At 48.1% G+C, this 24,523-nt stretch overlaps 1 pseudogene; it reads right to left on the reverse strand.

Annotated features, from left to right (window-relative positions):
* Nucleotides 1-24,523, reverse strand: part of LOC146205467 (uncharacterized) — a 68,204-nt pseudogene that overhangs the window by 26,869 nt on the left and 16,812 nt on the right.

Raw genomic sequence — 24,523 nt, forward strand, 5'->3', positions numbered from 1 at the left:
TGTGGGCATAACATATCAAAGACACTTTCTAATGATGACAAAAATAACGATGCACAGGCAGAAAGGAAATCATCATTTGAAATGCGCACGCCTGAATTCATACCAATGCTAAATCTTTGTGCCGCGTATACGTAAACGTAACTTCCCCTAAGCGTTGTCAAAACAACATGTATTTAAACATCTTGAGTAATCGTTGTGATATATATGAAAACTTTCTTGGCCCTGCAAAAGCGTATTTTTTAAACTCACGCAACTGGCAGTCTGCATGAGTAAACACAAGTGGCATATATGCATGGTATGGGCCATCTTATGTCGTTCTTTAAATAGGCGGTAAAAAGACTTTATTGTGGGCTTATCTTTTGATCCGTATCACGAATACTCCCATTTTCTCAAAGTAAGAGGTAGTGTAATCTGCACCAGTGAATACTGTAAAATTTTGGAGGGTTACAATACATCAGCACGCACCGTGGCATAAAACGCGATGGCCAGTTATTTGGCAAACAAGGCTACACACACACACACACACACACACACACACACACACACACACACACACACACACACACACACACACACACACACACACACACACACACACACACACACACACACACACACACACACACACACACACACACACACACACACACACACACACACACACACACACACACACACACACACACACACACACACACACACACACACACACACACACACACACACGCACGCACACACGCACGCACACACACACACACACACACACACACACACACACACACACACACACACACCTTAAAATAAGCGAATACATTGTTCATTTTGTGAAATGTTGAGACAGTGGAGGGAAACCAATTAAAATGGAACGCAACGATCAAGCACACATTAATAGTTTTTTTTAAACTACTGAGCGCCACGCCACGGTACCGCCACGGAACCAGCGCCGCCAAGTTACATGCACGGTCGGTTTCATCTCAGTAAGTTGGACCAGTGGTATCGATTGGTCGAGACCTCCTTCTACCCCGTCACGAGTGCACGCAAAAAGAAAAGAACAAGAACAGAGGAGATGGGGACCGTTAATTGGAGTACCCGGCGGAGAAAGGTTAGTTACAGTCTGCTACAAAAGTCCGAGCTTCGTTGCTGCTCCCAGCGTAGAAGCATACCGCAATGTATATAATTCTGTGTCTCCTTTGCAAGCGGGTGAGGCACCGCGGCGTCATATCGAACGAAGCGCCGCCGTCGCGACCACTCCGCTGCTCTCATCGATATCATATCTCACACCTGATCGATACACGGCCTTCAAGTGCTCCCATCTAAAATCGCAATTGCTCATGACAGACAACTTTTCCAGGACTCACGGATACAGCTCCGGATGGTCCCCTGGTCAGTCATTTTATCGAGGTTGGCCTCCATGTACAAACAACATTTTATGTTTTTTATACAATCAATACCTCATGAAATCAATCAATATTACATCACGGGATACAACATTCACCTGCAAGTCTTAAATAAGCGAACAAAACAAATTGCTGGCCTTATCCGCGAAGTACTTGGCCGCACGCATCCACGATCTGTTGGAGATAAACTATGACCTGAGTCCTCCTCTGCTATCACAGACGTTCTCATTACCAGCCGCTTGACCTGTCGTCTTTCCTATACCACATGCCCAAATAAAACAATAAAATTCGATGTTCTTATCAGAAAGACTCTCACATCCCCACTTACGTAAGAATTTCTTAATTAAATTCTGCAATGGTCTTGGTTAAATGATTAATTGGCCCATTTTGATCTGTAGGTGCTGGGACCAGTAGCTGCTGAACTAGTTCTGGACCATAGCTTCTGGACCATCACCGGCTAGTAATCAGCTGCCCTGATAGCACAAAAAAAAAAAACTTTTATTTTGGATAAGCCATTCGAGTAATCGTTTATCGTTTATAATCTTTTTGAAAATTACAAAGACGAGTGTCTGAATTTTGTAGGTATTTAAAAAAAAAAGCACCTATGCTAAAATGTGCCGACCTGTAGGACCACGTTGATCTGCCAATTAAGAACTCACAGCTTTAAACATATGATAGCAAGGGCGCAAGCTATTTAACAACGAAACCCCGCAATACACGATCCTTTCACGGAGCACTTTTATATAGCTAAATGTAACGCATCAAGTTTAAAAAAAACACGCACAAGGATGCCCAAGGTCGGTGAGACCAAGTGAGGGCTTGAGAATAGGCTGGGCTAGTCTGTAGTATTTTTAGTGCGTAGCACTACTAGCCGCAATCACGGACTTCGCCGATGTTAGTCCGAAGCCTCTCTCTCTCTTTTTGTGAACTTGAAGTGGAGAAAGAAGGTGGCGACGCGCGCGTCGCGCGGCTCAGCATTGAGATGGCGGAGCGGCCGCACAACTGCAGGACAAGTCGCTCTTTCTATCTCTCTCTCTCTGTCCATCCGTCTTTGCTTGAACTTGAAGAGGAGGAAGGGGAAGTGGCGACGGCAGCATCACGCGACTTAAGGCCCGTTCACACTTGCGACTAGCAGCGGTCGCGCGACCGTTTTGGTCGAAAAGCGACAGTCGCAAATGGTCGCATCGGTCGAAAAGCGACTGCCGCGGGCCGATCGGGCACTGCTCGAATTTTCAGTCGCGCGACTCATCATCGTCATCATCATCAGCCTGATTATACCCACTGCAGGGCGAAGGCCTCTCCCATATTTCTCCACTTAACCCGGTTCTGTGCTAGCTGCATCCACTTGACCCCTGCGAACTTCTTAATCTCATCCGCCCACCTAACTTTCTGCCGCCCCCTGCTACGCTTTCCTTCCCTTGGAATCCAGTTTGTTACCCTCAGCGACCATCGGTTATCCTCTCTTCGCACTACATGTCCTGCCCATGTCCATTTCTTCTTCTTAATTTCTACTAGAATGTCGGTAACTTGAGTTATTTCTCTGACCCACTCTGCACGCTTCCTATCTCTTAATGTTACCCCTACCATTTTTCGTTCCATAGCCCTCTGGGTTGTCCTCAACTTAAGTAGAACTCTCTTGGTTAGCCTCCACGTTTCAGCCCCATAGGTGAGTACAGGCAAGATGCAACTGTTGTATACTTTCCTCTTGAGCGATACCGGTAAGCTGCTAGTCATAATCTGCGAGTGCTTGCCAAATGCGCTCCATCCCAATCGTATTCTTGTTATTTCCTTTTCGTGGTCCGGGTGTGCGGTTACTACCTGTCCTAAGTAGACATATTCGTCTACTACTTCCAGTATTTCGCTACCTAATGTAAACTGCTGTTCCTTCCCGAGGCTGTTGAACATTACCTTAGTCTTCTGCATATTGATTTTCAAGCCTACCTTTCTACTTTTCCTGTCTAGGTCATCAATCATTATTTGCAGTTCATCCCCCGAGTTGCTTAGCAAGAGTCATCAGCAAATCGCAGATTACTGAGGTATTCTCCATCTACCCTTATCCCTAACTGCTCCCATTCCAAGTCTCTGAATACTTCCTCTAAACAAGCTGTGAATAGTACTGGGGAGATTGTGTCTCCTTGCCTAACACCTCTCTTTATGGGAATTTTGTTACTTTCTTTGTGCAGAACTATTGTTGCTGTGCAGCCGCTATATATATCTTCCAGCACTTTCACGTATGGCTCGTCTACCCCCTGATTTCGCAATGCCTGCATCACCGCCGAGGTTTCAACTGAGTCAAATGCTTTTTCGTAATCAATGAATGCTATGTATAAGGGCTGGTTATATTCCGAGTCGCGCGACTACTAGTCGCAAACCATTTCACCAATCAGCGAGGTCCCAGAGTACACGATCGGACACCTTCTCAATGCAATGAAAGAATACCCCTACCTTTTCAACAAACTGAACCCGGAATTCAAAGGTAGGGAGAAGGATATGGCCTTGGAGGAGATTGGAAAGATATTCGGACTATCCGGTAGGTACCATGAACTTTTGAGAAATGGGTTTTTGACGCAGGCGCAACATTTTATATTGACACCACGGTGATTGACACAGTCTATTCGTCGTTGGCGTTCTCCTGGAAACACGAGAGCGCGGCATGCGCACGGGCTCGCCTGAAAAAGTTGAAGTGTCTGGCAAGCGGCCGCTACCGACGTTCGCCCCAACTGTGCCTGACGAACGAGAAGGCGACAGTCGCAAGTGTGAACATCGGTAGTGGCGAGCTCCTCTCCTCTGGTCGCGCGACTGGTAGACGCGCGACCTCATCTAGTCGCAAGTGTGAATAGACCCGCGGCAGGTCGCACCTTTCATTTTTCCTTTCCCCCGTGGCACTCACAAAGCGCAGGGACGGACGTCTTTTTCTTTTTTTTTTGCTGATCGTTCTCTCCCAGCGACCTCCCTCGTGTGCAGCATTCCACACTTCGCAGCATTGTGCACGGCGCGACGCGGGGGAACCGACACTGAATGTAGCCGGTCAACTAACTTCAGGTGCGGGGGCGGCGGCGGCGGGATCGCGGGGCGATGACGTTGCATAGGGTAGTTGTGACGTCACACCCGCCGGCTCACAGTCGGGAGCGCGCTGCCTCTGACCCGGCGGTCGCTCAGAAAACGTCAAAAATACAGCCATCCGCTCAAACCTAACCCGAATTATGTGTCTGTATTAGTGTAATCGAGTCTTAACAATGCAATTGTGGTGCTTTCTCAATATTCTTGGATATTTGTTCAGTATACCTTTAACAGTGAGGGGGCGGAGCGGCCGCATAGATACACCCAGTGAGAGAGGGTGGGGGGGGGGGGGGGGCGTCAGTTGCAGACGTGGCGGCCGTCACTGGGCAGCGTTGCACAAGCGTGTTACTCCAGAGTGAGCAGTCCTGTATCGATCGCGCGTCCTCAACTTCGGCATCTCTCCCCTCGCATCAGTCACTCCTCAGCCTTCACGGGCAGCAGACATGCACGCGCGGTGCTCCCTGGACCTCGGCTCCGAGCGGCGTCGTGAATGAGCTTGTGCTTACCTCCACGCCTAAGCAGTGCTACGCATCTACTTCGCATCTGATTAACTATGCAAGTCGGCCATAATTTTTTCTTTTCGTTCGACGTCAAAGTTCATCAAGCAGTATTGAGGTTCGAAGTGCCAATACAAAGCTTCAGATCGTCTTGAATAGCGGCTTGCTGCGATATGTTTCCATCAAGCTACGTTTTACGTAGCTTTATTTATGGGCCTTCGAAAAAGTTATAACGTGACGAGCTGCTCATTAATATCTTTCACCAAAATTCACGCAGAAAGTTTATCAGTGAGAGTACTCCAGAGAAAAGGGGGTTTTATCCTCTGAGACACGTTTTGGGGCGCTGAAGTGGCACTCTGTCACGTGGAATTAGGCTTCACCACATTTGGAAAACGAAACATATACTTCAGACTAGGCCACGCGACTCTCAAAGCCCTCAGTTTGCTTAACTAGCTAGAGCAAACCGTCTTCTTTAAAACGCTTGCTAAATTTAGCTGGGACCCCTGGTATACTTCAGTTCTTTTCACGTTCACGAGCCGCTTGTTATCCATCTCTAATGTTTCGATATGAAAGCACTTGAAACAATATTGGCGTGTCATCGTGAATTTTCTGACGATCGCATCCATTCACGTTTAGGTACAGGAAACCAAAATATGTTGGTTACTGCGTAAACCTGTAATGGTTCACTTATTTAGTGCAGCGCAGCATACATTAATGACGCTTAATTTTTCAAGCTATTTCATAGGCTTAGAGTACAAAGTAAATACGGATATGATAACAGTCAAGTACGAGATTTAATGAATGAGAGACGGTGCGTCAAGCGCATGGTGCATACATTTTATGGCCTATAAGCAGTGCTTGCTGAGAGCCGTATTTCTAATTATTTTTGGTCTTTAACCTTACCGCCTAAGCTTACGAAGAATAGAATTTATCGAAGGTCGCACGCACTCGCTTTATTGCGTTTCGCCCATTTACGATTTGATTGAAAACATTTTTATTTACGTCTTTCACACGGTATGAAACTTTGGCCGCAATCTAGTCCATCGTCACGGCTAATCCCGTGGGAGATGCCTTAAACACAAGAACCCGATTGCTTTGTCGGGCCCTGTTAGCATCGCGCAATCAGTATAGGTCTATCTTTATTCAGCTTCATAACATACTATATGAACAGCGTGTCTGAAAGTTCTGGGTTCAACTTCCACCCCCCTCAAAGTTGACCTAGTTTTCATTTCCGCTCAATTACTTTCCTTTGGTTATGGAACTTCCTTCAGAAATTTAACGTTAAGTTGAGTATTTAAACCTGCTCTTGAATTTTAATGTTTCATCGGGATTTATCGTTCACGGCCAACGACGACGACCCGGATTTTCTGTGACACGGGACCCTTAGCGACATCGCGTTAAAGTCTTCGGATCAGCCGATAAAGCGATATACCTTGTGGGCGATTCCTCTGCCCGAGGGATGCGCACGACAAACACACAGTGGGCCGTATGATAAACATCTTTAATCTCACAGGGATCGGGGATCGTCGAAGTCGGTGTCGTCGTCCGGGTGGCTGCGGGTCGTTGAGAGCGCCGGAACGAAGAGCCAGGGACCAAGGAGCCAGAGACCAAGAGAGGGCGAGACGGCGGCGCGTGCCTTCTTTTATAGCCCCCTCGCGCGGGACCGGTTATCCCCGAGCGAGCGGGGAGAGGGAAACAGGCACGCGCGCAGGGAGCATTGGGAAGTGGCGCGGCCTTCGAATGCGCGGCGCGCCACGAGCCCTACAACCTTTAGACCGTTTTACCGAGAGCAAGTAAGAAAGGAGGAAAATACTCTCTAACCAGATTCCTTGCGCCGGCGCATTGTTGCCAGTACCGAGTGGGCTGTGCATTCGCACGCTTCATGCATAGCAGAGCGGCCTTGCAACTCGGTATATTCTCGTTGTGAGAGACTTAAATACCTTTATTAGCTCCCGTTTTAGTGGTAATGTCATCGAGGCAACAATGCGTGATCGTGGACTGCATAAACAATCAAAGAAATCGCAAGATGGTTGCCGAGAGCGTATGCGGGAAGCATGCAACGACAGTCCGAGTGCGGCTGTGATATGTTTCTGTTTCACCGCTTTCCAGTCCACCCTGATTTAATTCGCCAGTGAACGTTTTGTGTAAGCCAGACAGACTTAGTACCGATGACGGACTCACGAATATGATTCCCATTTTACTTCATCCGCTGTAGTAAACACGCACGCCGGACAGGCCGTGCGTGCGTGCGGGCGCGGCCTCCCGCAAGCCGGCCGCGCCAACGATACGGTGGATCTCTTCACTTGTTGTTCTTGACTTAAACTAAGCTGAGAGCAAAAAAAAAAAAAGAAAAAAAGAAAAAAAAACTTTCTTGTGGATCTCTGACCCATACCATGTTGTTAATAATTGCAATACAAACAATGTTCTCAACACAGTCAGCTGCCGCTGGTGCGGCGTGCAGCATCTGCACGCATGGCTCCCCTGCTAAGGCGCCACCGAAATTTACATCTTTCTTTTACTGATACGATGGGATCGGCAGGAAGGTAGTTCCGCGAGAGACCATTTACTCTAGCGCTCAGCAATTACAAAGCGCCGTCGTACTGTACACTGCAGTCGGATATGCCTTCGATGCGAAATAATATAGGCCTATAGCGACGGCTAGGGAGTAGCGCTCGGCAAGAGTGCTGTCGTCCGCCGTGGCTGCGGGCGGCGCCGCTTTCGTAAACCCTGCTGTATGTGCTGTGAATTTGTCGTCTTCGTTCATGGTGCAGCTGAGAGCGCACGTTTTTCGAAGTTTCGCTCAACAATACGTCGTGCAAATGATGCTGCTACGACGGAATGGGGATACGATGTTGCTGCGCCGCCGGACGTACATCACGGCTGCATAAAAACGCCGACGGATGGTACTTTAGACTCTACTTCTTTTATGTGACGTTCTTAAACTACGGTTTAACTTGAAAGTATGCATTGCTGAAGCAGAACAGCTCGATCGTATGCTTTTCGCACTCGGTCGACGGCCCACCGCAGACACGCATGCATTCGCCAAGCTCGCTACGCGATAGCAGCGGTTAGCGGCGTAACCGCGGTGAACGCTCCCTTGCCTTTAATGCGAAATGAAAGCAGCGCAACATCCAATATGCACTGTCGAGAGGAAATACGCGACATGAAATGCGGCGATGGCTGGAAAGCATCTTTCGTAGTATATGTATATTCCGCTTTCGGTAGCTGCCCGTACGATTCGCTGTGTGTTTGTGTGCACAGTACTATGAAAGATACAGCAGATACATCATCACAGTTAACTCTGACGAGTTCGGCCTGCGGAAGCGGAACGCAGTCCTTCACAGTCGCCCTGGCCGCTGCTGTTTCCAACAGCTGCCGTCATGCTTCAAACGGATGGTATACGGTTTGCTGGCGCGCTCAAACAAAACACAAAATAGCACCAAGGTGTCGGATATCTTTCACGACCACCACAAAACAGCACTTTTACACTGCCCCATCGCAGCATCAACACGCACAGCACAGCCCAAGATGGCGTCAAGGGGACTTTCCCAGTTTGGCTCATACGGGGAGCCACAATCAAACTAAAATGGCTGCGCCCAGGCATCGAAACTAAAATGCTGGCACTATGCAACGGCGAGTGACCCAGAATGTTCCATATCTCGAGGCATGTTACTGCGCACATATGAAATGAGCTTGCAAAGCAGGCACGATAAACGAAAATTAAATCGAAAACAGCGAATATTCTGTTGAATTAATTGTTCAGCCGATTCAGCATACCTACAATAAAACGGGGCTCACAAAGCAGCTGGTCATTTAGCAATCGTTTGTAGGAGGCACCTGGCGTGTGTACGCATCAGCTTCTTCCAGATGGCTGCATCGTCATCAGCGTTTTCGCTTCTGCGCAAAGGGGTACCACAACTTTATGCTTCAGGCCACCGTAGAAGAAATCGCCAGGAGCTGAAAAAAGTCGCCACCGGGAACGTCGGCTATTCTCTTAGCGACGCATGAGCAGCGGCGACTCGTGTCACGGATGTACTTTCGAAAACGACCGCTAGGCGATCGACTTTCTTTCTGCACGACGTTTCACGAAGTGACATCTAGTGCACGTTCTGAGCACCTTTTTTGTACCGGATGCCCCCATCAATCCGCCTGTTGACCAGAGCAGCCGGCTCCTCTTTAAGTTGCCCCTTTTTTCTGACTTCCGGTCGGTAAGCGCAGACGCTGTCACAATGAACCCAGCAATGGTAGATGTGGCAGTACAGCGGGACTCGCCTCGTTTCCACGGCCTTCCCCATGAGGACGCCTGACTGTCTGGACCAGCTCTATCTGGTGGCAACTCATGCCTGGGAGACCGACTCAAACATGCGCTATGTCTGCTTCCCTCTCGAAGAGTTTGCGAGGGCCTGGTATGTGAACCATGAATCTCGCCTGTGAGCATGGGACACGTTGAAAAGAAAATTTCGACAGGCATTCACATTTCGCAAAAAAAAAAAAAAAAAAAAGGCTGACCTTCTTTTTTGCAGAATCGCATACAACGTCCAAACGAGAGTGTGGTGTATGGGATGAGATGAAGTGCATCTTCCGTCGCCAGATCCAATCATGTTAGAGGAGAAGGAAGTGTGGTTCCGGGTAAAGGATGCAAAATAACAGCTTTTCGCTGGCGTTGGTCCAAGTCCATCGGCGACCATGGAGGTATTCAGCAAGGAGCGACTTCGAAAGAAAAAAAAAATGCTTGGCATCCCGGCACGGCAGTATACGAGCGTACGACTGTGACCCACCTGTGTTACAACCTAAGAACAATCACGATTTGACCCATTGTGCGAAAAGAGCTGGCGAAGCTTTTTTGCCGACGCCATAAGCCGCAAGTCACCTCTTTTACCGATGTCATTCGCGAAAAAGTGAAACAAGCACTGGGTACGTAGTCACTTCTTGCTGTTACTCCAAATCCCAAGCATTGAGTTCATTGTGTTATGGTGCCGCCGTAAGGTACATTATTCCGTTTCCGACACCACGTTACAAAGCACCTTTGCCAGCCGCTCCCTGACTACGTGTACGTTCCCAGTTGACCTTCGGTCATCGACCTCGTCGAACTGAATGCTGCCGAACCGCTGACCACTGGTCGTTGTTTTACCACTGCGGTTAAGCTGGGCACGTCTGGCGTCGCTACCCACCAAGGAGATAGGTCTTCGCTCCTTCTCCTTCGGTACTCCTTGTCCACTGCTTGGATCGAGCGCCCACGGGAGATCGCCGATTACCTACTTCATCGACGGACTCAGTCCAGCGTCGTATCTTCCGATCACCTTCGCAGCGCTGCTAAAATTCTCCGGAGCCGCTGGACCAGTCTCGAAGTTCCCGTATAGGGGAAACTAGACGCCGCAGCCCATGGAGATGTGACTGCTCGACGACGAACGCCGCAAGACAGTTTGGCGACGCCGAGATATGGTGGTTGGCACGTCGGACGCGGAGGGTCACGTGACAATAACTGCGACTTAATCCGACGTCACTGCTACGTATTGCTTTCCTGGCCTTCCTACGCAAGTTAAAATGGTGTTAAGACTTGGACGAGCAGGAGACAATTGTGTTTTTATTAGGCAAACGTTTAATCCGCATGCTCGAGATAGAAAGCTGGATATAGCGAAGAGAAAAAAAAATACGGGACACTGAACACATTAGCATTATGCTTCTTATATCTTCTTTTCATATTTCATTGGTTGGTTGGTTCATAGGAAGGGAAAGGCGCAGTATCTGTCACACTTGCTCTGTGGACACCTGAACCGCGCCGTAAGGGAAGGGATGAAGGTGGGAGTGAAAGTGTATAGAGAGAAAGGGGGGCCGTAGTGGAGGGCTACGGAGTAATTTCGACCACCTGGGGATCTTTAACGTGCGCTGACATTGCACAGCACACGGACGCCACTTCGTTTCGCCTAGGCCGGGATTCGATCCCGGGAACTCCGGCACAGTAGTCGGGCGTCTAACCACTGCACCACCCCGGCGGGGCTCATATTTCATTCATCTTCTCTTCATCATACATACATTATATCATCATCATCATCATCATCATCATCATCATCATCATCATCATCATCAGCCTGGTTATACCCACTGTCTTCTCTTCATCATACATACATTATATCATCATCATCATCATCATCATCATCATCATCATCATCATCATCATCATCATCATCATCATCATCATCAGCCTGGTTATACCCACTGCAGGGCGAAAGCCTCTCCCATATTTCTCCACTTAACCCGGTTCTGTGCTAGTTGCATCCACTTGACCCCTGCGAACTTCTTAATCTCATCCTCCCACCTAACTTTCTGCCGCCCCGTGCTACGCTTTCCTTCCCTTCGAATCCAGTTTGTTACCCTCAGCGACCATCGGTTATCCTATCTTCGCACTACATGTCCTGCTCATGTCCATTTCTTCTTCTTAATTTCCACTAGAATGTCGGTAACTTGAGTTATTTCTCTGACCCACTCTGCACGCTTTGTATCTCTTAATGTTACCCCTGCCATTTTTCGTTCCATAGCCCTCTGGGTTGTCCTCAACTTAAGTAGAACTCTCTTGGTTAGCCTCCACGTTTCAGCCCCATAGGTGAGTACAGGCAAGATGCAACTGTTGTATACTTTCCTCTTGAGCGATACCGGTAAGCTGCTAGTCATAATCTGCGAGTGCTTGCCAAATGCACTCCATCCCAATCTTATTCTTCTTATTTCCTTTTCATGGTCCGGATCTGCGGTTACTACCTGTCCTAAGTAGACATATTCGCCTACTACTTCCAGTATTTCGCTACCTAATGTAAACTGCTGTTCCTTTCCGAGGCTGTTGAACATTACCTTAGTCTTCTGCATATTGATTTTCAAGCCTAACTTTCTACTTTTCCTGTCTAGGCCATCAATCATTATTTGCAGTTCATCCCCCGAGTTGCTTAGCAAGGCAATGTCATCAGCAAATCGCAGATTACTGAGGTATTCTCCATCTACCCTTATCCCTAACTGCTCCCATTCCAAGTTTCTGAATACTTCCTCTAAACAAGCTGTGAATAGTACTGGGGAGATTGTGTCTCCTTGCCTAACACCTTTCTTTATGTGAATTTTGTTACTTTCTTTATGCAGAACTATGGTTGCTGTGCAGCCACTATATATATCTTCCAGCACTTTCACGTACGGCTCGTCTACCCCCTGATTTCGCAATGCCTGCATCACCGCCGAGGTTTCAACTGAGTCAAATGCTTTTTCGTAATCAATGAATGCTATGTATTAGGGCTGGTTATATTCCGAGCATTTTTCTATCACCTGATTGATGGTATGGATATGATCGATATTAGAGTACCGTTTCGGAAACCCTGCTTGATCCTTTGCTTGATTGCAGTCTAAGGTTGTCCTGATTCTATTAGCGATTACCTTAGTAAATACCTTATACGTAACAGACAGTAAGCTGATTGGTCTGTAATTTTTAAGGTCCTTAGAGTCCCCTTTCTTGTGAATGAGGATAATGTTTGCATTCTTCCATGGTTCCGGTACCGTCGATGACACCAGGCACTGCGTATACAGGGTGGCCAGTTTTTCTAGCACGATATCCCCCCCCCCCCCCCCGTCCTTCGGCAAATCTGTAGATATCTGATCCTTTCCAGCTGATTTCCCCTTTTTCATAGTTTCTAGTGCTTTCTTGACTTCGTCCTTCGTCACTGGTGGAACGTCTCACTGTTTTTCTCTACCGCCAATCTCATTACGGTCCTGACTACTTTGGCTACTGTAAAGATCTGTATATAGAACTCCTCGGCTACTTTGACTATCTTGTCCATATTAGTGATGACGTTGCCCGCCTTGTCCCTTATCGCATACATCTGGTTTTTGCCTATGCCCAATTTCTTCTTTACCGCTTTAAGGCTTCCCCCGTTCTTTACAGCATGCTCAATTTTCTCCATGTTATGCTTCCTTATGTCGGCCATCTTGCGCTTATTGATTAGCTTTGATATCTCGGCCAATTCGATCTGGTCTGTTGGATTGGAAGCTTTCATACTCTGACGTTTCTTAATCAAATCTTTCGTCTCCTTACACAGCTTACCGGTATCCTCTCTAACTATCCTACCGCCTACTTCTACCGCGCACTCAGTAATGATATCTCTGAAATTATTGTTCCTTGCCTCTAGGGTAATGTCGCCATCCTCAGTTAGAGCTGAATACCTATTCTGTAGCGAGATCCTGAACTCTTCTGCCCTCCCCCTCACCGCTAATTCATTGATGGGTTTCTTTCTTACTAATCTGTTGCGTTCCTTCTTCAGATTTAGGCTAATTCGGGACCTCACCATCCTGTGGTCACTGCATCGCACTTTCCCGATTACCTCTACATCTTGCATAATAGCGGGGGTTGAACACATTATGAAGTCGATTTCATTTTTAGTCTCTCCGTTAGGACTTTTCCATGTCCATTTCCGGTTCTTCCGTTTGCTGAAGAAGGTATTCATGATTCGTAAGTTATTGCGCTCTGCAAATTCAACTAGTAACTCCCCCCTGCTATTCCTATAGAGCCAATGCCATAGTCACCTACTGCCTTGTCTCCTGCCTGCTTTTTCCCTACCTTGGCATTGAGGTCACCCATTAGTACAGTATACTGCGTCTTTACTTTTCGCATTGCCGATTCTACATCTTCATAGAAGCTTTCAACTGCCTGGTCATCATAACTACATGTAGGTGCATAGGCCTGTACAACCTGCAGTTTATCGCTTATTAAGGATGCCTGCAACCCTCTCATTAATACCATAGAATTCATCTATATTACCCGCTATATACTTATTGACAAGGAAACCTACACCTAGTTGTCGCCGCTCTGGTAAACCTCGATAACACAGTACAAGCCCATTCTTCAGTACAGTATATGCCTCATTCGGCCTCCTAACCTCACTAAGCCCAATGACATCCCATTTCATGCCCTCTAGTTCCTCTAACAGCACTGCTAAGCTAGCTTCACTAGCTAGGGTTATAGCATTAAACGTTGCCAGGGTCAGTTTCCAATGGCGGCCTGTCCAGCGGAGCCAGGCTTTTTTAGCACCCCCTGCTGCGTCACAGGTCTGACCGCCGCCGTGGTCAGTTGTTCCGCAGCCGCATGGTGACTGAGGGCCGGGGTTTTATGGAGCTTATCATAGGAGATTGTGGCCAACTACTGCACCAGGGTGGCCAACTCCTGTTCTAGTGAGGGAGTGCGTTGCCGGAGGTGTTCAACGGCATCAGGTAGCACCCCAAACCTGTTTATGCAATTTCATCGACACGCGGATTCTTTTTTTTTGTTCATTTTTTTTTCATCCGGTGGAGAATTGCGCGGCACCGGGATTTGAGCCCCGGTCCTCTTCCATGCGAGGCGGATGTTCTACCGCTACGCCACCGCTGCACTACATTATATTATATATTCCATTACATTATATATATATATATATATATATATATATATATATATATATATATATATACTTTATATATTATAATGTGTGTATATATATATATGCGTGTGTGGGGGGGCAAGGGGGGGGGCATACAGGCGGTGAGTGACAACGTCTTATGAAGAGTGAGGCAAAACTGACAACCGGGTGAACTCCTTCGCAGCGATGGCAGAGCCTCGACGTACGTGATCGCAACTTTTTCCGCAGCGAGACGCCAGCAGATTTAGAGCTACCGGTCGATGGCGCGCCCGCAAACGCTTTGGTGGGTACTGGCGCCGGTTATTCTATGCTCAGTGGACTATTTGCCACGGTACTCAGTTATGTGAGCTTGGGACGGCCAGATACCTACAGCTGGAGGACAGGTAATTGCGCGCCCACGCACACGGCGAATGTCACGGTGGAAGGGGCGTGCCTCCTGCACAATTTATTGTGTTAGCTAATCGCTCATGGGAAGTTATACTGGGCATGGACTCCCGGCCTCGGTGGCAGCTTTTCGATAGAGGCGAAAAGCAAGGCGCCCGTGTGCTGTGCGCTGTCAGTGCACGTTAAAGAGCCCCAGGTGGTCAAAATTTCCGGAGTCCTCCACTACGGCGTCTCTCATAGCCTGAGTCGCTTTGGGACGTTAAACCCCACAAACCAACCAAACCAACCAACCAACCGACCGACTTCCTGACGGGAAACGGCGCCTCATCGATATGCAGTCCTAGTTCATTAGGCTTTCAACAGAGAATGCCATCAAATCCATTTGCGTTCTGCCGGTGGCGCTCCATATTTTCGACGGGCACGTGGCTGTGCCTCCATGCTGCATTATATTGGTGACCGTTGGGGCTCACATGCACCATCGGAGGAACTGAAAAAATGGTCGAGAGCAATTAGAATGAGCTTCTACGCAGTGGCATTGCAGCTACTCGGGCTGTGCTCTTTCCCGAAGTTGGCAAAGTTGATTTACTGCTCGCTATTTTCAGCAATGAAAACACCAGCACCTAAATAAGGGAACGACTGTCGCTTGGTTTGTATCAAAAGTATCAGGAACATTTCCTGACGTGACTATACGTCGCATCGCGCTCCTAGCATGCGTGAGCGTTGGTGGGGAATGTTACCTCCAAAGCGCACCAAGCGCCAGTTGTCTGCGAGCGTTTGTTCAGGCTAGTTCGTGGTTTTAGCGGATCCCTGTCGAGTGACTGGGTGCAAGTGTAAAGTGCAAATAACGATTGAACAACGTATGGTACTCCATCAAATTTTTGTGTCGGAATGGGGAAACCAGTTAAGAAGATTTTGGCCATTGTTCGCCAAGTGTTCAAGGATGAATGCATGTCACAAAAGAGAGGTTTTAAGCCGCACAAGTTTTTCAAGATGGCTGAGAGAGTGTGGAGGACGAGCCCCACGCTGGACGGCCGTCGATGCCAAGAGCCGATGAACTTGCAACGTTGTTAAGGATGGCGACAATCAGTCGGGCGTGAGAGCTGCCGCTTTCGACCATCAAGGCAAGAATTTCCTACCGAAAGAGGTGTAGGAGGTCAAGAACGGCGGCAACGAGACGCGACTGAGAATGGTCATCACAAAAGAAAGCCGGAAAAGAACGCGGGGTTGTTCTGCCTGTCAGCGACAGCGGTCAACTGCGGGCCATCGATAACAAAAGGTTCAAGTGTCTCCCGCGTACCCTCAGTGCCGTTGTCAGATGGGAGGAGGTTTGGCACCAGAAGGCACCGCACCTCAAGGTCTCACATAACCTATCTGCCCGTCATCATTCATACATCATCCCCGGCACGTCCCCCCCCTCCCGGATGTCCGGGAGGCGGAGGTTTTTGTTTTGGGATGACGGCCATACCCTGGCAAGGGGGCAGTCGTGTGGTGACACGCACACAGCAGTCACCGAACACTATGCCAACTGCGTTTAAGGTCCCCGCTGTGATAGCAGGCCGAACACAGGGAGACCGGACCTTCTTTGGACCTCGGATGTCCTGAAGGACAACTGTAACTTTAAAGGGCTTCATATCAATACTGTTATGGTACGCCCAGAAACCTCGGCGGCCGCGTGGACGTCTCTTCTAACAAGTCGAACGGAGTGACAGGCGGGGCCGTCTCTGGCTGGCCCTTGCGACGCAGCTGCGTGCCCAGACCATGAGGCGCCGGCACGTGCCATCTACACCGCCACAACGGCATCCTCCTCATCACCCAGTCTAAGCTCTTTCGAGGGGGCGTATCTGCAAGAGTGACTGTGTTAATGTGGCAATTGAAGGGGAAATGATAGGCTCGTTATTATAGAATTAAAGGAGCGAACAGTCTACGAGTCCTAGGCAAACGTTGGGAATATATTTTTTTTTATGTTGGTGTCGACAGGAATTAGCCGTGATGATTTTTAGGGATAAAGAATATTAAATGCAAAGCGAGAGGAAAAACAACGCGCCGATCGTGGGTGACATTATAGTAATAAGGACACTCCCTCCACGACGAGCCCGCCCTTCGCCTAGGGAACACAGGGAAAACGAACCCTATAAAACTGTGTGTGTGTGTGTGTGTGTGTGTGTGTTTGGGCATCGTAGTTCTTCTCTACTTCTAAAAATGTAAATAAACGAAGCCTTCGTCCTTCTCCTCCCAACTCCTTCGCTCAGCGGCACTCCTTCCTGGGTGGAGTGGGCGTCGATGCGGCCGAAGATCCGTCCAGCGGCACCCGAGTCCCACCTCTAACAACTGGCTGACAGCGGTTGCATCGACCATACGACCTAGTACTGCTTCTGCGGATGAGTGCTTGGACTGCTTTAAATTCGCCAGGCTTCAGTTTTTGTGCTGTTTATATACTGAACTGCTGGGAATTATTGTGAGTTAAGTGAGACGTGTGTGATTATCTCGCTTCAACAGTTGGTCAGCAAAGTCGGGGCACAGAGAGGCAACCATGGCTGTAGAAAAGTTGTAGAGGTCAGAGTTGATGTTGTTGTGCGAAGAGTTTGGTGTGGAGGTAGAAGCTAAAGTGAAAAAAAAAAAAAAAAATCTGCAATTTACTCATTGCTATTAGAATCCGCCGAGGAAGATACAATTTGCGAAATGTGGGAACTATTCAGAGCGGAGCGGGAAAAAGAGGGGGAGGAACAAAAAAGATAAAAAGAGGAGCGACAGAGAAAGAGAGAGAACGAAGAACGAAAGAAAGTAGAAGCCGAAGAGCGGGAGCTCAGAAGGAATTGCAGCTCGCTTGACGAGATAAGAAACTAGAATTTGAGCGGTCGAGAGGCGCGACTCCCAGAGAGCAAGCGAGTCGGAAACGTATCAAACGGGCCGACAAATGCACATGCAGCCGTAAAGTTTGCGATGACATTGAGTTGTATCTCGTTAATTTCGAAAGGGCGTGAGAGAAAAAGGGCTACGCTAAGGAGTCATGGCCAGAGAAGGTACTGATGGTGCTGCCGTGAGGCGGCCGCCATAGTCGTGAAGCTAGATGCGAACGATGACTACGAGAAAGTGAAGGCTCAGAAAGTACCACCTGTCGGCAGAATTTCGTCAGCGGTTTAGAGGCGCCAGTAAGAAAGGTAGCGAGAGCTATGCAGATTTTGCATACAGTTTGAAGGCGAACTTGAGAGAATGGTTTAAGGGCGCGGATGCGTCGAAAGTAGAGATAAGTTCGTCGAATGAGTAGGCCTATAGAGCGATTCTACAACAGCATCCCCGAATCAGTTAAACTTTGGATTCAAGACGAGGAGGGAGTGAGAACAGTATAGAGAAAGTCTCGGAGTTAGGGACGCATGGCGCGGAGAAGGTTAAGCTCCGATGTAGACGGGCCTGAAAAAAAAAAAAAAAAAAGAGTTTCAGCATGAGAACGCGTTTTATGCCGAAAAATGGACAATATAGAGACCCCCACCCCGTGGAAAGCGCAAAACAGGTCTCGGAAAAAGCAGAGAGTGCACGTCCTAGGCAGACCGAAGCGCAGAAATCACTGATAAGAGTTCGAAACAAGGAAACCGTTTCGTTGTTTTAACTGCCAGGAAACCGGACAGATTGCAGCAAGATGGAAACATCCGCGGGTAGCCTTTTCATACGCAGGTGACAGTGACGAAAATTTGGAGCTCCTACGGCCGTACATTAACGAGCTCAAAGTAATGGAAAGCCGTGCAGACAGCGGGGCCACAATGAACATTGTTCATCCTTCATATTGTTACTTAGCGGTATTCTCGCTGCTCGTGCTGAGGATGATGAAGTGAGACAGACTCGAAGACGACGACGCTGAGTGTGGTGAGATCGGTGCTGCCTTTAACGTTAGCTGTGTGGACAGCTATCGGACTGAATATCTTCCCCGTAACATCTCTTGGTCGAGGTGCGGGGTAGATATTCATGTCCATGTTAAAGAGGAGGACTTTACTGCGGAAGTGGCATGGATAAAGCAGATCAAAGTGTGTGCCTTCCGATGGCAAGGGTAGTAATTTACGGCCAGTTCGGAGAGCTATAGTGACAGAAGCCGCCGTCTCGCGCGCGGTTTCATTACAGTATCCACAGTTCGAATCAGTTTCTGCGTGAGTTGGGGCAGAAGCTAGCAGAGGGAACAGTAAAAGACCTGACGAGATCGAAATCGCGTGAGCTAGCCGCTAAGCTTACATACAACCAGGCATAAGAAACGTCTGGCGAGGGAAAGACATTCCCGATAAGCCGGAACCAAACGAACCAGTTGCACTTCGTGTAGACGATGGGCAACCCGAACCAGAGTTCAAAGAAAGGATGACGAGTGGCAGTATTCAGGAAGAATGCAGTTCGGGTTCCGTGTTGCAGCCTCTCTGCATGGACCGCCTGCTGCGCGTCGACAGAGATTCGTTAAGAGCAGAACAGGAACTGGACTCTAGCCTGTCAAAGTTGCACTTTACAGCTTGTGAAGACATCGCTAGGCGCAACGTAACGCTACATCACAAGGGCGGACTGCTGTATCGGCACTACAAAGACAAAAAGTGTAGAACACTAGTCCAGCTGGTTGCCCTGAAAAGTATCGCTGTGACATATTGAGTCTTTGCCACGGAAACAGTTGGTCAGGGCACCTAGGCGTGAACAAAACGAAGGAGAGCCCTGAAAAGTATCGCTGTGACATATTGAGTCTTTGCCACGGAAACAGTTGGTCAGGGCACCTAGGCGTGAACAAAACGAAGGAGAGGCTACTTAGAGAGTATTACTGGCCAGGCTGTTTCAAAGACGCTGAACGCTACGTTCAATTGTGCTTGCTTGTCAGCGCACAGGAAAGCCAGGTGAGAAATGGAAGGCTCCTCTAAAGCTAGTTCCGCTGATTTCAGAACCGCTCCGTCGTCTGGTCATTGACACAGTGGGATCACTGCCTATAACCAAGTCAGGAGAACCAAGTCAGGATATAAGTTTCCAGAAGCGGTACCTCTAAGGTAACTTAGCTCAGCGGAGATAGTTGATGCACTCCTTTCAGTTTTTGCCCGAATTGGCTTTCCAGCAGAAATTCAAGCTTACCAGGGGACAGTTTTCAGGAGCGCACTGACGACCACGTTTTTGCAGAGGTGCGGCGTGAAGTTGATACATAGTTGGGTCTATCACCCCCAGTCTAACAGCGTAGAAAAGTAGCATTCAGTGTTCAAAAAATTGCAGCGAGCTACATGCTACGAGCACAAAGATGGCTGGAAAAGTTTTCTCCCAGCAACGCTTTTCTTCCTGAAAACGGTTCCGCATGAAGCCACAGGTTTCACCCCCCCCCCCCCCCCCCCCCCCGAACTAATGTGTATGGAAGGGCTCTCCGTTCCCCGTTTAGATTGCTAAGGGAAATGTGGAAAGGGACCGGCGAGAGTCAGCCAGTCGTAGAGTATGTGCTGCAGCTGCTAAGTCGTCTTAGTACCACGCGAGAACTAGTGGACAAGAACATGAAAATGGTTCAGGAAACTGCCATGTCTTATGACGACAGGAACGATAGACTGACAACTTTTAAGGTAGGAGATAAGGTGCTGATTCTCAGGACTTCGCGAAGAAACAAGCTGGAAGTTCATTGGGACGGACCTGTAGAGGTTCTAGATCGTCTCTCTGAAGCCAACTACGCTTTCAAGATGCCTGGAAGAGGCCAGCAGATAAAGATATACCACTGAAATCTATTAAAACCCTATGTTGAAAGGAGCGGGGTGGCAAACATGGCGTTAAACACACCGGAGGAAGTACTAACCGAAACTCCCGCGGGGAATGGAAATGACAGCAAAAATTCTAGCAGCATAGAAGATTTCGTGGCTTGTTCCGCCAGCACATTCTAGAGCCAACTCAACTGCTGGAACTAAAGCAGCTGCTTTGCGAATTCCAGGACAGTTTTAGTGGCCGGCCGGGAAACACAAACCTCATCACACATGAGATAGAACTAACATCTACCGAGCCAGTAAGATTGAGGGCCTACAGGGTTTCACCTAGACAAAAAGAAATAATTGAGGCCAAGATCAAACACATGTTAGAATTGATAGAACCGGCGGAAAGCGACTACATCTCTCCTTTGATCCTCGTGGAGGCACCTGGAAAAGATCCTTGGCCCTGCGTGGATTACCGAAAGTTTAACGCCATAACTAAAGACCAGCTGTATCCTATCTTGTATATTGAGGAGAGGATAGAGACCGTTAGCGCTGCCCAGTACATCTCCACGCTGGATCTGGTAAGGGGCTATTGGCAGGTTCCGCTCTCGGAGAATGCACACCGATATGCGGCATTCATTTCACCTGTGGGGGTATTCCAGCCTATATAGTTCTGAGTTTCGGGCTGAACAATGCGCTATTTAGCTTTTCTAAGTTAATCGACATCGTCCCCAAGGACATGCACGATTTTGCTCTCCCATATCTTGATGATGTGGCTGTCTTCTCCCACTCCTGGGAAGACCATATTTCCCATCTTCGGAGAGTGCTGACCCAGTTGCGTAACGCTGGTTAACCATAAAAGCAGAAAAGTGTAATTTTGGTTGCTCGCATGTGACCTACCTCGATCATGTAGTAGGCAAGGGGACGCAAAGGATCAGATCTCAAGATAAATCCTATTAATGAATTCCCTCAGCTTAGAACTAAAACGGACGCACGGTCATTCCTAGGGCTTGTAGAGTACTACCAAATGTATAGTATACTTAACTTTTCGCAGCTGACAAGTCCCTTGACCCACGCGCTCCGCAAAGGGAAGCCGAATAGCGTGGTTTGAGATGTAGCAAAGGAGAACGCTTTCAGAATGCCGAAGAAAGTGCTGGCTTCGCGGCCCGTGCTGCGTGTCCCGGACTACGCGAAGGAATTCAGTCCAGTGTGACGCTAGTGATAGAGGAATGGGAATTGTGTTGAGCCGAGTCGGAGACGACAACGAGGAGCACCCAATCCTCTACGCTAGCCGGAAGCTAACCATGAGAGAGGAAGCCTACAGCGCTCCCGAAAAGGAATGCGCTTGCTTGGTTTGGGCAGCCCAAAAGCTAGCATGTTACGTGTATGGGGCGAAGTTTACCTTCGAGACCGATCACTGCCCGCTTTCTTGGCGGCGGCAAATGTCACCCAAAAAACGGCCGCTTGCTTCGATGGAGTTTAGGACTTCAAGATTATAACTTTTCCGGATTGGTTTTATGCGCACAAAAAGACGACACAAAAAGACAAGGGAGACAGGACGGAGCGCTCCTATCTCCTCGGCTGTTTTTATGCGATTTTCAATGGCAAATTAAAATTGTAAAGCCTCTTTTCTTTGATATTGTAGTGCTCGATCTGTATATGAGGCAAGGTATTTTCATCTCCACCATGATCTCATGACATATTTTGGCCAGTGTTCTGTCCCTTTAAGCTCACTCTTACGAAGCCTTTGTATTGTATATTGGCATGGCGGCTTTCATGTGAATTCCTTGCACTGCCCGGGGAGTGGGGTTGTGTCGTGTGGTTGATTCTGACTAATGCCTCTACTGCGAGAGGCTTGGAGACCCTGTGTGGTGCTCACAGAGGAAAGCAAAGCATCCTACACCAGAATCCTGACCATCTCTCTTCGGCAAGTGATTGCGACCTCTAGCCGATCGAGATTTTCCCTGGCCGCGGAGGAGCTGAGTCGGCCGCGAGAGCTGCTGCTGAAGGGGTCAAGAACGGCGACCGCGAGACGCGATTGTGAATGGCCACCACGAAAGAAAGCCGGAAAGGAACGCGGGGTTGTTCGGCCGGTCAGCGACAGCGGTCAACGGCGGGCTATCGGGAACAAAAGTTTCAAATGTCTCCCGGGTACCCTCAATGCGGCCGCGCGGACATCTCTTCTGAGAAGTCGAATCGAGTGACAGACGGGGTCGTTTCTGGCTACGCTTTTCCAATTCGTCTTGCCGATGGCACGCGGCAGCCCTTGTGATGCAGATGTGTGCCCAGACCATGAGGCGCCGGCAAACACCGAGCTCAGCTTTTGCTATCTACACCTCCACAGCGGTATCCTCCTCACCACCCAGTCTAAGCTATTTCGAGGGCGAGTAACAGTGACAGTGTGTTAATGTCTCCCGGGTACCCTCAATGCGGCCGCGCGGACATCTCTTCTGGCGCGGACATGGCCGCGCGGACATGGTCTCGGAGATTCCTGTGGATATTGCAAATCACTTCAATAGTTTCTTTCACTCTGTCTTTGCCTCGAGTGATCAAGATTTGGAACTGCAGGTATCTGGATCTGATATATCAGATGACTTTATAAGCTATGAAGGCGTACTAAACATGCTGCTAAACTTAAAAACGAAATCGGCAGTGGGGCCTGATGATATCCCTAATGAGTTTCTGCGCCGTTATTCCGAACCATTAGCCCACATTTTAACTCGCCTCTTCGAACTTTCATTAAAAGATTCTGTTGTCCCTGATGACTGGCGCTTAGCTCGCGTTGTTCCAATTTTTAAGAAAGGTGATCGTTTGAACGTTAACAATTACCGTCCCATATCGCTAACTTCAGGTACCTGCAAGCTTATGGAGCATGTTATATCTAAATATCTTATGTCATTTCTGGAAAAAAATAACATCCTGTCTCCCTTTCAACATGGTTTTAGAAGAGGCTTATCTACGGTTACTCAGCTCGTCACTACAGTGCATGAATTCGCTTCATCGATTGACAATGCTGGACAGGTTGACGTCATTTTTTTAGATTTCAACAAGGCGTTTGATCGCGTCATGCACAATAAGCTCATCTTTAAACTTCAACATCTTGGTCTTCCAACAGCACTTGTCAGGTGGATTAAAACCTATCTTTCCAACAGAAAACAGTTCGTCGATGTTAAAAAATCTCATTCAGGTATTTTACCCGTTACCTCTGGTGTGCCTCAGGGCAGCGTACTTGGGCCTCTTTTATTCCTTATTTATATCAATGATTTGGTTAACTCCGTAAATACGTCCGAAGTCAGTATTAGACTATTCGCAGATGACTGCATTCTGTTTAAGAAAATTAGCAGCACTACCGACCAAAAATGCTTGCAGTCAAATCTTAATAATGTCCTAGAGTGGTGCACCCTTTGGTCCATGAAAATAAATAGCGACAAATCGGTTCTTCTTCAGGTTACTAACAAGAAAGCGCCATACAGTTTTAATTACGCAATAAACAATCTTCCACTGCTACAGGTGAGCGAATACAAATATCTTGGAGTCACCATTACAAATCGCCTTTCATGGTCCAGCCACATTAATAGCATTTGCTCGTCTGCTTCAAGGAACCTCGGCCTTCTAAGACACAAATTAAAACACGCTCCCTCTGAAATTAAACAACTTGCCTTCAACACACTAATTCGTCCGAAACTTGAGTATGCTTCCGTCGTATGGGATCCGCACTTAAAAAAGGATATAAGGAAACTTGAAATGATCCAAAGAAAAGCAGTCCGTTTCATTTTTAACGCTTACCATAGCTCTATCTCGCCATCCGTTCTGATGTCTACGAAGAACATATCCACTCTAGAAAGAAGGAGAGCACTTGCAAGGCTTAAATTTCTGTACTCATTTTACTCTAGTCAATTTAATATTAATGCTGCCCCCTATATATCCCCCCGTTCTACACGACAGACACGCAATAGCCACAACCATAACCTTACCCCGTACTTTGCACGCACAAATACGTTCAAAAACTCATTTTTTCCCCGAACAATCACAACATGGAACTCACTGCCAGCAAATGTCTTTTCGGCTCAGGATGCCGCTGCTTTTGAAAAGAG

The sequence above is a fragment of the Amblyomma maculatum genome, chromosome 1, assembly GCF_055883805.1.
Source record: "Amblyomma maculatum isolate TAMU_Amacu chromosome 1, ASM5588380v1, whole genome shotgun sequence".
NCBI classification, from domain to species: Eukaryota; Metazoa; Arthropoda; class Arachnida; order Ixodida; family Ixodidae; genus Amblyomma; species Amblyomma maculatum.